Source organism: Coregonus lavaretus, assembly GCF_964263955.1.
Source record: "Coregonus lavaretus genome assembly, contig: HAP1_SCAFFOLD_1614, whole genome shotgun sequence".
Lineage (NCBI taxonomy): Eukaryota > Metazoa > Chordata > Actinopteri > Salmoniformes > Salmonidae > Coregonus > Coregonus lavaretus.
In genome coordinates this window covers 74,580-85,407 of record NW_028165898.1, presented here as the reverse complement: position 1 = coordinate 85,407, position 10,828 = coordinate 74,580, and the positions used below count along the sequence as shown (strand labels likewise).

At 43.0% G+C, this 10,828-nt stretch overlaps 1 pseudogene across 1 annotated transcript; it reads left to right on the top strand.

Moving 5' to 3' along the window:
• The first annotated feature begins 224 nt into the window (after nt 1-224).
• LOC311115324 (lysosomal amino acid transporter 1 homolog) lies at nt 225-9,566 on the top strand (annotated as a pseudogene). Its single transcript has 6 exons — nt 225-616; nt 967-1,109; nt 7,304-7,413; nt 8,458-8,553; nt 9,152-9,337; nt 9,450-9,566. The product of its transcript is annotated as a lysosomal amino acid transporter 1 homolog (transcript).
• The last annotated feature ends 1,262 nt before the right edge of the window (nt 9,567-10,828 follow it).

The following is a 10,828-nucleotide window of genomic DNA, read 5'->3' as shown; positions in this document are numbered from 1 at the left end:
ATTGTAGGCCTATTCGACCCCAACAAAAGGTTATGACCAATATGTAAATTTTTTTCATAAATGTAGAAAGTATCAGAGTTGTCTGGTGCATGCATTTTGTTGCTGAAACCAAAGTGCGGTAACAATGCATTTAATTTTTTACTCCACCCGACACCACTCCTAATCTCCACTGCCAATTCGTAATTCCATCCATGACCATGTATATTGCCTTGCAGATTTATCAAATGCGCCACACGCCTGTTTGCCAACCTGTAGCCTACGTGTTGTCCATCAGGTGGTGGGCTCGAGGGCGTTCCGTGTTTGGTGTCAACGAAAACTTCCACATCGTCGCGCTCAGATTTTTCCACGGAGGCAGAGGGACTGAAGGTGGGCCCATTGCCCGCTTCCCCGGGAGGACTGCAAACGTGGCTGCTAACCTGACTTCCACCGTGCAGGGTCGGCCACTGTGCTCTAACGGGACGCCCTGGATCCTCTATCTGTTCGAGGAATGCGTGGAGAATGTGTGGGAATACTGGAGTGTAGTCATCGGGCTGATCTCCATGTTCTGTTTCTTGCTGTCTACTCTACCGTAAGTTTTTTCCACTATTGCAGTAGGAAGGCTTTCTATAAGGAAAAAGTAGATTGTCTTTATAATACTAATTCAAATTAATGATCACAGATGTTGTGATCAACAGCTGCCATCTCAAATTTCTCTGACATTCAGTGTTAAGAAGATACTCATGACAGATTAATAAACCCATTATTGATCTATTGCCATAGCAATGAGAGAGAGTCAGTGTGGCTCTGCAAAACCAGTTTATGAGACCTCTAATCCAAGAGACCTCTAATCCAAGTATCTGTTGACATGTCACATCACTCTCTCCTTTTCTTAACCATTCTCTCTGCCTCCATTTTATATCTTGTTGTCTCTCTTTCTCCCCCCCCCCCCCCCCCCTTAACCTTGCTCTGACCCTTGCCTATGCAGAGGGTGCCACTGTCAATCATATTTGATTGCTCTCTCTCTCTCTCTTTCTTCTCTCAGATTGTGACAGTAGTGTTCTACATCTTCACTGATCTCCTGCTCATCTCCCAGTTCCTCTACTACAAGATCAAGAACAAATTGTCTAAAAGTAAGGCCAGCCTGATCATGATATTGCACCGTCCACTCAATATGGAAATACAATAGATTGCCGTGATTGTACATGTGTGAGAATCAGCATTGTTCCTTGCATTGTAGCTAGTGTGCTGTAGGTCCATATTTCCATTGTAAGTGCAATTCTGAGGGTACAATCTGTGTACTCGCATAATGTGCTACATGTTGACAATGCTAACAGCTATGCCCAGCTATCCATGCCTAATGTGTATGACATGACTACGTGTGTGTGTGTGTGTGTGTTTTCAAGTGAAATAGTTCCCACTAAAAGTTGATGACTTTGACAAATGCTCACATTGTAAAGCTCCTTTTGTTAGTCCAGTTTGCAGCCGCGGGCTGGAACACAAAAGGAAGACATATTGGATTGCTTAACAGTAGGAGGGTGTGTGTTGTGTGTGGCTATGTGGCCAGTGAGGGAGAGAAAGAGAGAGGGAGGTCATACCATGCCTTTACAAGCCCCTCCCCCCTTTCTCCATAGCTCAGGTATCTCACAGGTATTTGTATTGATTAAATATCTACATTGCCACGGCAGCAGCTACTCTTCCTGGGTTCCAGCAAGAATGAAGGCAGTAATATACATTACAATAAAACATTTAAACATTAAAATACATTTTACAACAGATTTCACAATACATTAAGTGTGTTCCTCCGGCCACTACAACACAATCCAGGTGTACGTGTGTGTATAGTGTGTATGTTATGTGTGTTTGTATGTGTGTGTGTGTGTTTGTATCTGTGTATGACTCTTCACAGTCCTCGCTGTTCCATAAGGTGTATTTTTTTATCGGTTTTTAAATCAGATTTTACAGATTTTTTTTCATTTTTTTAATTAAACCTTATTTTACCAGGTAAGTTGACTGAGAACACATTCTCATTTACAGCAACGACCTGGGAAATAGTTACAGGGGAGAGGAGGGCGTGCTGGCGTGAGTTACTTGATGTGGAATAGAGTTCCATGTAGTCATGGCTCTATGTACTACTGTGCCTCCCATTGTCTGTTCTGGACTTGGCGACTGTGAAGAGACCTCTGGTGGTATGTCTTGTTGTGTGTGCATGGGTGTCCGAGCTGTGTGTTAGTAGTTTAAACAGACATATTGCTGTATTGAACATGTCAATACTTACAAAAACAAGTAGTGATGAAGTCAATCTCTCGTCGACTTTGAGCCATGAAAGATTGACATGCATATTATTAATGTTAGCTCTATGTGTACATTTAAGGGCCTGCCGTGCTGCCTTGTTCTGGCCCAGTTGTAATTTTCCCAAGTCCCTCTTTGTGGCACCTGACCACATGACTGGGCAGTAGTCCAGGTGCAACAAAACTAGGGCCTGTAGGACCTGTCTTGTTGATAGTGTTGCTAAGAAGGCAGAGTAACGCTTTATTATGGACAGACCTCTCCCCATCTTAGCTACTGTTGCATCAATGTTTTGACCATAACAGTTTACATTCCAGGGTTACTCCAAGCAGTTTAGTCACCTCAACTTGCTCAATTTCCAGATTATTCATTACAAGATTCAGCTGAGGCTTAGGGTTTAATGAATGATTTGTCCCAAATACAATGCTTTTAGTTATTGAAATATTTAGGACTAAGTTATTTCTTGCCACCCATTCTGAAACTGACTGCAGCTCTTTGTTAAGTGGTGTAGTGATTTCACTTGCTGTAGTATCTGACATGTATAGTGTTGAGTCATCCGCATACATAGACAAACAGGCTTTACTCAGAGCCAGTGGCAGGTCATTAGTAAAGATTGAAAAAAGTAAGGGGCCTAGACAGCTGCCCTGGGGAATGCCTGATTCTACCTGAATTATGTTGGAGAGGCTACCATTAAAGAACACCCTCTGTGTTCTGTTAGACAGGTAACTCTCAATCCACAATATAGTAGGGGTTGTAAAGCCATAACATCTTAAGTTTTTCCAGCAGCATACTATGATCGATAATGTCAAAAGCCGCACTGAAGTCTAACAAAACAGCTCCCAAAATATTTTTGTTATCAATTTCTCACAACCAATCATCTGTCATTTGTGTAAGTGCTGTGCATGTTGAGTGCCCTTCACTATAAGCGTGCTGAAAGTCTGTTGTTAATTTATTTACTGTAAAATAGCATTGTATCTGGTCAAACACAATTTTTTCCAAAAGTTTACTAAGGGTTGGTAACAGGCTGACTTTTGCTTCCCTCCAGGCCTGAAGGCACACACGTTCCTGTAGGCTTAGATGGCAAATAGGAGTGACAATATCGTCCGCTATCATCCTCAGTAATTTCCTCTACAAGTTTTCAGACCCAGGTGGCTTGTCATTGTTGATAAAAAAAAAAAAAATTCCACACTCACTTTACGGATTTCAAAATTACAATGATTGTCTTTCATAATTTGATCAGTTATACTTGGATGTGTAGATTCGGCGTTTGTTGCTGGCATGTCATGCTTAAATTTGCTAATCTTGCCAATTAAAAAAATCATTAAAGTAGTTGGCAATATTAGTGGGTTTTATGATGAATGAGCCATCTGATTCAATGAATGATGGAGCTGAGTTTACCTTTTGCCCAAAATGTAATGTAAGGTGCTTCAAAGCTTTTTACTATAATTCTTTATATAATTTATCTTTGTTTCATAGTATAGCTTTTTATTATTTTTGTTCTGTTTAGTCACATGATTTCTCAATTTGCCAATCGGTTATGCAGCCAGACTTATTTGTCATTCCTTTTGCCTCATCCCTCTCAACCATAACATTTTTCAATTGCTTATCAATCCATGGGGATTTAACAGTTTTTACAGTGCATGCTTATTAGTAACTGGAGTAAGCAATTTCATAAATGTGTCAAGTGCAGCGTCTGGTTGCTCCTCATTACATACCACAAACCAGCAAATATTATTTACAAAATCAACATAGGAATCACTACAAATACCATATTGTGATCACTTCATTCGATGGGTTTGGATACTGCTTTACAGCTGATTTCTGCAGCATTAGTAAAGATGTGATCAATACATGTGGATTTCATTCCTGTGCTGTTTGTAAACACCCTGGTAGGTTGACTTATAACAAATACTGACTGTTAGCACTTGGTGGTCTATAGCAGCGTCCTACAAGAATGGGCTTTAGGTGAGGCAGATGAACCTGTAGCCATATTACTTCAACAGTACTTGACATTATATCCTCTCTAAGCTTTACTGGAGTGTGGCTCTGAAAATAGGCCGCAACACCACCCCTGTTGGCATTTCTGTATTTTCTGTAGATGTTATAACCATCTATTGCTACCACTATATCATCAAAGGTATTATCTAAGTGAGTTTCAGAGATGGTCAGTATATGAATGTCAACTGTTACTAGCGAGTTATCGATTTCATGAACCTTGTTTCTTAAGCTTTTCTGGGATGCTTGATTGTTTTTATTGCTTTATTGGGAAGCTTAGCAGAGGTAGACATACTCATGTTATTTATGTTAGTGCAGGGTGAGTTTCTTAAGCTACATAAACTACATGACCAACGTATCTGGACACCTGCTCCTCGTCAAACATCTAATTCGAGAATCACGGGCATTAATATGGAGTTGGTACCCCCTTTGCTGCTATAACAGCCTCTACTCTTCTGGGAAGGCTTTCCACTAGATGTTGGAAGATTGCTGCGGGGACTTGCTTCCATTCAGCCACAAGCGCATTAGTGAGGTCGGGCACTGATGTTGGGCGATTAGGCCTGGCTCGCAGTCGGTGTTCCAATTCATCCCTAAGGTGTTCGATGGGGTTGAGGTCAGGGCTGTGTGCAGGCCAGTCAATTTCTTCCACACCGATCTCGACAAACCATTTTTGTATGGACCTGGCTTTGTGCACGGGGAATTGTCATGCTGAAACAGGAAAGGGCCTTCTCCAAACTGTTGCTACAGAGTTGGAAGCACAGAATCGTCTAGAATGTCATTGTATGCTGTAGTGTTAAGATTTCCCTTAATTGGAACTAAGGGGCCTAGCCCGAACCACGAAAAACAGCCCCAGACCATTATTCCTCCTCCACCAAACTTTACAGTTGGCACTATGCATTCGGGCAGGTAGCGTTCGCCTGGCATCCGCCAAACCCAGATTTGTCCGTCGTACTGCAGGGTGTTGAAGCGTGATTCATCACTCCAGAGAACGTGTTTCCACTGCTCCAGAGTCCAATGGCGGCAAGTTTACACCACTCTAGCCGATGCTTGGCATTGCGCATGGTGATCTTAGGCTTGTGTGGCTGCTCGGTCATGGAAACCCATTTCATGAAGCTCCCGATGAACAGTTATTGTGCTTATGTTGCTTCCAGAGGTAGTTTGGAACTCGGAAGTGAGTGTTGCAACCGAGGACAGACGATTTTTATGCGCTATGCGCTTTAGAACTCGGCAGTCCGGTTCTGTGAGCTTGTGCGGCCTACCACTTTGCTGCTGAGCTGTTGTTGCTCCTAGACATTTCCACTTCACAATAACAGCACTTAGAGTTGACTGGGGCAGCTCTAGCAGGGCAGAAATTTGACGAACTGACTTGTTGGAAAGGTGGCATCCTATGACGGTCCCACGTTGAAAGTCACTGAGCTCTTCAGTACGGGCCATTATACTGCCAATGTTTGTCTATGGAGATTGCATGGCGATTGCATGGCGGTGTGCTCGATTTTATACACCTGTCAGCAATGGGTGTGGCTGAAATAGCTGAATCCACTAATTTGAAGGGGTGTCCATATACTTAATGTGGGCTATTTTTAGCACTTTTCTGAGATGCTTGATTGTTTTACTGAGCGGCTTATCAGAAGTAAGCATGACAGTCATATTTATGTTGGAGCTGATAGTGCAGGGTGAGCTGCACACAGTGGACTTCCTACTAGGACACACCGCCTCAGTGCTAACAGTATAACTCTGGTTCATAGACACATGATTACTGCATACAATAGCTATAGTATCGACAGAGGCATTCAGCAAACTTAGAAGGACATAAATTAGGTTACTTACACTATAACTTCCAACGCTCCTGGGACAATGTACATTTGCTGCAGCACTACGACAACTCAGTGACACAATGGTGGCGATTTTCTGAGCAGGGCTTCGGTCATTGATAAGTCATTTTCTCAACGCAGCCTTGAAATGCGTGGACAGAGTCCAGGAGCCAAGATGATTTGGATGGACTCCGTCATTCCTGTAGAGTATCTTCTGTATCCAGAAGGTGTCAAAGTCATCTATATAAGCTATGCCAACAGAGCTACAGTAATCTTTTAGCCAGATGTGTAATGCCAGTAGCTTGTTGAATCTCTCACAGCCGTGACCCAACGATGGTACTGGACCTGAAATAATTGGCCGCTTTTTTGGAAACTTTCGGAGTTAGAATCAGTTCTTTTAAAATCAATTTTCAGCAGTTCCAAGTTAGCCCTACTAATGTCATTTGACCCCACATGGACTACAACAGCGTCAGCCCCCGGCATCTGTCGTAGAACGGTAGGGAGCAGCCTTGTAATGTCCTGTACTCGTGCTCTAGGGTAGCACAGGGTTTTTGTCCCTGGAACCGAGATCTTTCTCACCATAGAGCTGCTGATGACGACAGCTGGTGCAAAGGCTGAGGTGGTGTGGCTGCTCTTTCGCCTCGAGTGGCCTCGCAGACCGCTCAAGGATCGATGGGCGGTGACGCCTGATGGACCCTAGCCAGCTGTAGAATCCATCATGGCTGATGGAAGGGCCGGAGTCTCAGACACCCTTATGGTCCGATGAGGGGGGAGTTCTGAAGATCTAAAACCCTGTTAGAAGCCACCGGAGAGGGAGACAGAATAGAGGGTGAAGGCGCAGGTACCCCTTGATCCAATCTTGACGCGGAAGCCCCCAGGGATGAAGGCGCCTGAACCTCTGGATCCAGGGTGGTGAAGCTGTTTGAAGTCTGTGTCTGGTCCGGGCTTCCCATCACCAAGGAGGCCCCCATCACCAAGGAGGCCCCCATCACAAAGAAGGCCCCCATTGCCAGATGCCGCTGCTTTCTACTTCCACTGCGAGTGACGTATCTCCATGGCTGATTGATAGGATCAAGAACAGGAACATCCACCAGGTCATCCAGAAGCAGCTTACTGACTCCATTCTCCAGGAAAAAGTTGTCTGAAATTGGTCACCTCTACAAAACCAGGAGGTATAGCAACACTGTGTGTGCGTCTGTGTGTGTGACCCATGTGTGTCTCTCTTCCCCCAGAGCGCCCCATGTTGAAGTGGTTGTGTTTCCTGTGGTGCGGGGCTTCCACTGTGGCCCTCCTGATCCTCCCCAAGTCCATCACTGACAACAATACCTCTGCCAACACTGAGGTGACACGTGTGTGTGTCTGTGTGAGAGAGAGGGACCTGGGCCCTGACAGTAAATCTCAGTAAGACAAAAATAATGGTGTTCCAAAAAAGGTCCAGTTGCCAGGACCACAAATACAAATTCCATCTAGACACCGTTGCCCTAGAGCACACAAAAAAAACGATAAATACCTTGGCCTAAACATCAGTGCCACAGGTAACTTCCATAAAGCTGTGAACAATCTGAGAGACAAGGCAAGAAGGGCCTTCTATGCTATCAAAAGGAACGTAAATTCGACATACCAATTAGGATCTGGCTAAAAATACTTGAATCAGTTATAGAACACATTGCCCTTTATGGTTGTGAGGTCTGGGGTCCGCTCACCAACCAAGAATTCACAAAATGGGACAAACACCAAATTGAGACTCTGCATGCAGAATTCTGCAAAAAATATCCTCAGTGTACAACGAAAAACACCAAATAATGCATGCAGAGCAGAATTAGGCCAATACCCGCTAATTATCAAAATCCAGAAAAGAGCCGTTAAATTCTATAACCACATAAAAGGAAGCGATTCCCAAACCTTCCATAACAAAGCCAACACCTACAAAGAGATTAACTTGGAGAAGAGTCCCCTAAGCAAGCTGGTCCTGGGGCTCTGTTCACAAACACAAACAGACCACACAGAGCCCAAGGACAACAACACAATTAGACCCAACCAAATCATGAGAAAACAAAAAGAGAATTACTTGACACATTGGAAAGAATTAACAAAAAAACAGAGCAAACTAGAATGCTATTTGGCCCTAAACAGAGAGTACACAGTTGCAGAATACCTGACCACTGTGACTGACCCAAACTTAAGGAAAGCTTTGACCATGTGCCGCCGTAGGCAAACTAGAGAGAGAGAGAGAGAGAGAGAGAGAGAGAGAGAGAGAGAGAGAGAGAGAGAGAGAGAGAGAGAGAGAGAGAGAGAGAGAGAGAGAGAGAGAGAGAGAGCAATGTGTTGTATCTCATCCTATATCTTCTCTCTCTCTTTGACCTGGTCTCTGACTCTCTCTCTTTAGAGTGCCTCTAACAGCGTGGAGATCTCTGGTTATGCCTGTGGATACCTGGCCTCCATATTCTACCTCTCCTCTCGTTTTCCACAGCTCTACAAAAATGTAAGTGACAGTCTATGTGTGATTATGGAGGCGAGGTGGGGTAAGATGTGAAGGGACAGCAGTGTTAGGGGACATGAGGAGTGAGAGGGAAGAGGGTGAGAGGAGGGGAAGGAAGGGCTGATAAAGGAAGGCTCAAGGTAGTTGGGGCCAGAAGAAAAAAAGAGGAATGCTGCTGTTTTGAGTTTTTCAAATTAGAACCAGGCGTGAGATACTGGTGTTTTCTGCTGAGTGACGTCACAGCATCTGGACTGGTGGCTCATGCAGAGAACTCACTGTCACTCCCAATGTGATAACTGATCCTAGGGATGGTCTAAGGGGGAGAGCACAGCTCACATACACATGTTTTATATATTGAGTGTCTGTGTGAGCATGCATGACTTACCAACAACAAATCATGCATACTAACACATTGTCAAACATTGTGAAAATATGTTAGGAACGAATATTATTTTGGAACTTGTGGTTAAAATGAAGAAGTAATAGAATGGGGTTAAATGATGAACTATATAACATGGTTTGAAGACCCTAAGCCTAAAATCTCAGCTTTTCTCTGTCGGTTTTGAGGTCGAGAAGGTAACATCTCCCTGTCTGTGTCCAGTTTAAGAGGCAGTCTACAGAGGGCACGTCATACATGCTGTTTGCCCTGGCCATGATGGGCAACGGGACCTACGGGCTCAGTGTCATTGTGGTTCTACCAGCTCTGACCGGCTCCAAACAGACCTTCATCCTCAAACATCTGGCCTGGCTCATCGGCAGCCTGGGAGTCCTCCTCCTAGACTTCTTCGTATCCTTTCTTTTACTCAGAGATCATCATTTCACTGAAAAAAGGATCTGGAATATCTGGAATATTGTTGACTTGTTGTGGTGTGTTTGTGAATGAGCCTTAACTCTCCCAGGTCACCGCCCAGTTCATCATCTACAGGAAGAACAGCTCCGGTAAAACCAGCAAGAAGCTGAAAGTTCCTGAAGTAGAACCTCTGCTCTGTGAAGAGGAGGAGCTGTCCAGGTTCTAGAGTGAGAACACATGATTAAAGTTGTAGCGTTAGAACACATGATTAAAGTTGTAGCGTTAGAACACATGATTCAAGTTGTAGCGTTAGAACACATGATTCAAGTTGTAGCGTTAGAACACATGATTCAAGTTGTAGCGTTAGAACACATGATTCAAGTTGTAGCGTTAGAACACATGATTCAAGTTGTAGCGTTAGAACACATGATTAAAGTTGTAGCGTTAGAACACATGATTCAAGTTGTAGCGTTAGAACACATGATTCAAGTTGTAGCGTTAGAACACATGATTAAAGTTGTAGTGTTAGAACACATGATTCAAGTTGTAGCGTTAGAACACATGATTCAAGTTGTAGCGTTAGAACACATGATTCAAGTTGTAGCGTTAGAACACATGATTAAAGTTGTAGCGTTAGAACACATGATTCAAGTTGTAGCGTTAGAACACATGATTCAAGTTGTAGCGTTAGAACACATGATACAAGTTGTAGCGTTAGAACACATGATTCAAGTTGTAGCGTTAGAACACATGATTAAAGTTGTAGCGTTAGAACACATGATTCAAGTTGTAGCGTTAGAACACATGATTAAAGTTGTAGCGTTAGAACACATGATTAAAGTTGTAGCGTTAGAACACATGATTAAAGTTGTAGCGTTAGAACACATGATTCAAGTTGTAGCGTTAGAACACATGATTCAAGTTGTAGCGTTAGAACACATGATTAAAGTTGTAGCGTTAGAACACATGATTAAAGTTGTAGCGTTAGAACACATGATTCAAGTTGTAGCGTTAGAACACATGATTCAAGTTGTAGCGTTAGAACACATGATTCAAGTTGTATCGTTAGAACACATGATTCAAGTTGTAGCGTTAGAACACATGATTAAAGTTGTAGCGTTAGAACACATGATTCAAGTTGTAGCGTTAGAACACATGATTAAAGTTGTAGCGTTAGAACACATGATTAAAGTTGTAGCGTTAGAACACATGATACAAGTTGTAGCGTTAGAACACATGATTCAAGTTGTAGCGTTAGAACACATGATTCAAGTTGTAGCGTTAGAACACATGATTAAAGTTGTAGCGTTAGAACACATGATTCAAGTTGTAGCGTTAGAACACATGATTCAAGTTGTAGCGTTAGAACACATGATTCAAGTTTAGCGTTAGAACACATGATTCAAGTTGTAGCGTTAGAACACATGATTAAAGTTGTAGCGTTAGAACACATGATTAAAGTTGTAGCGTTAGAACACATGATTCAAG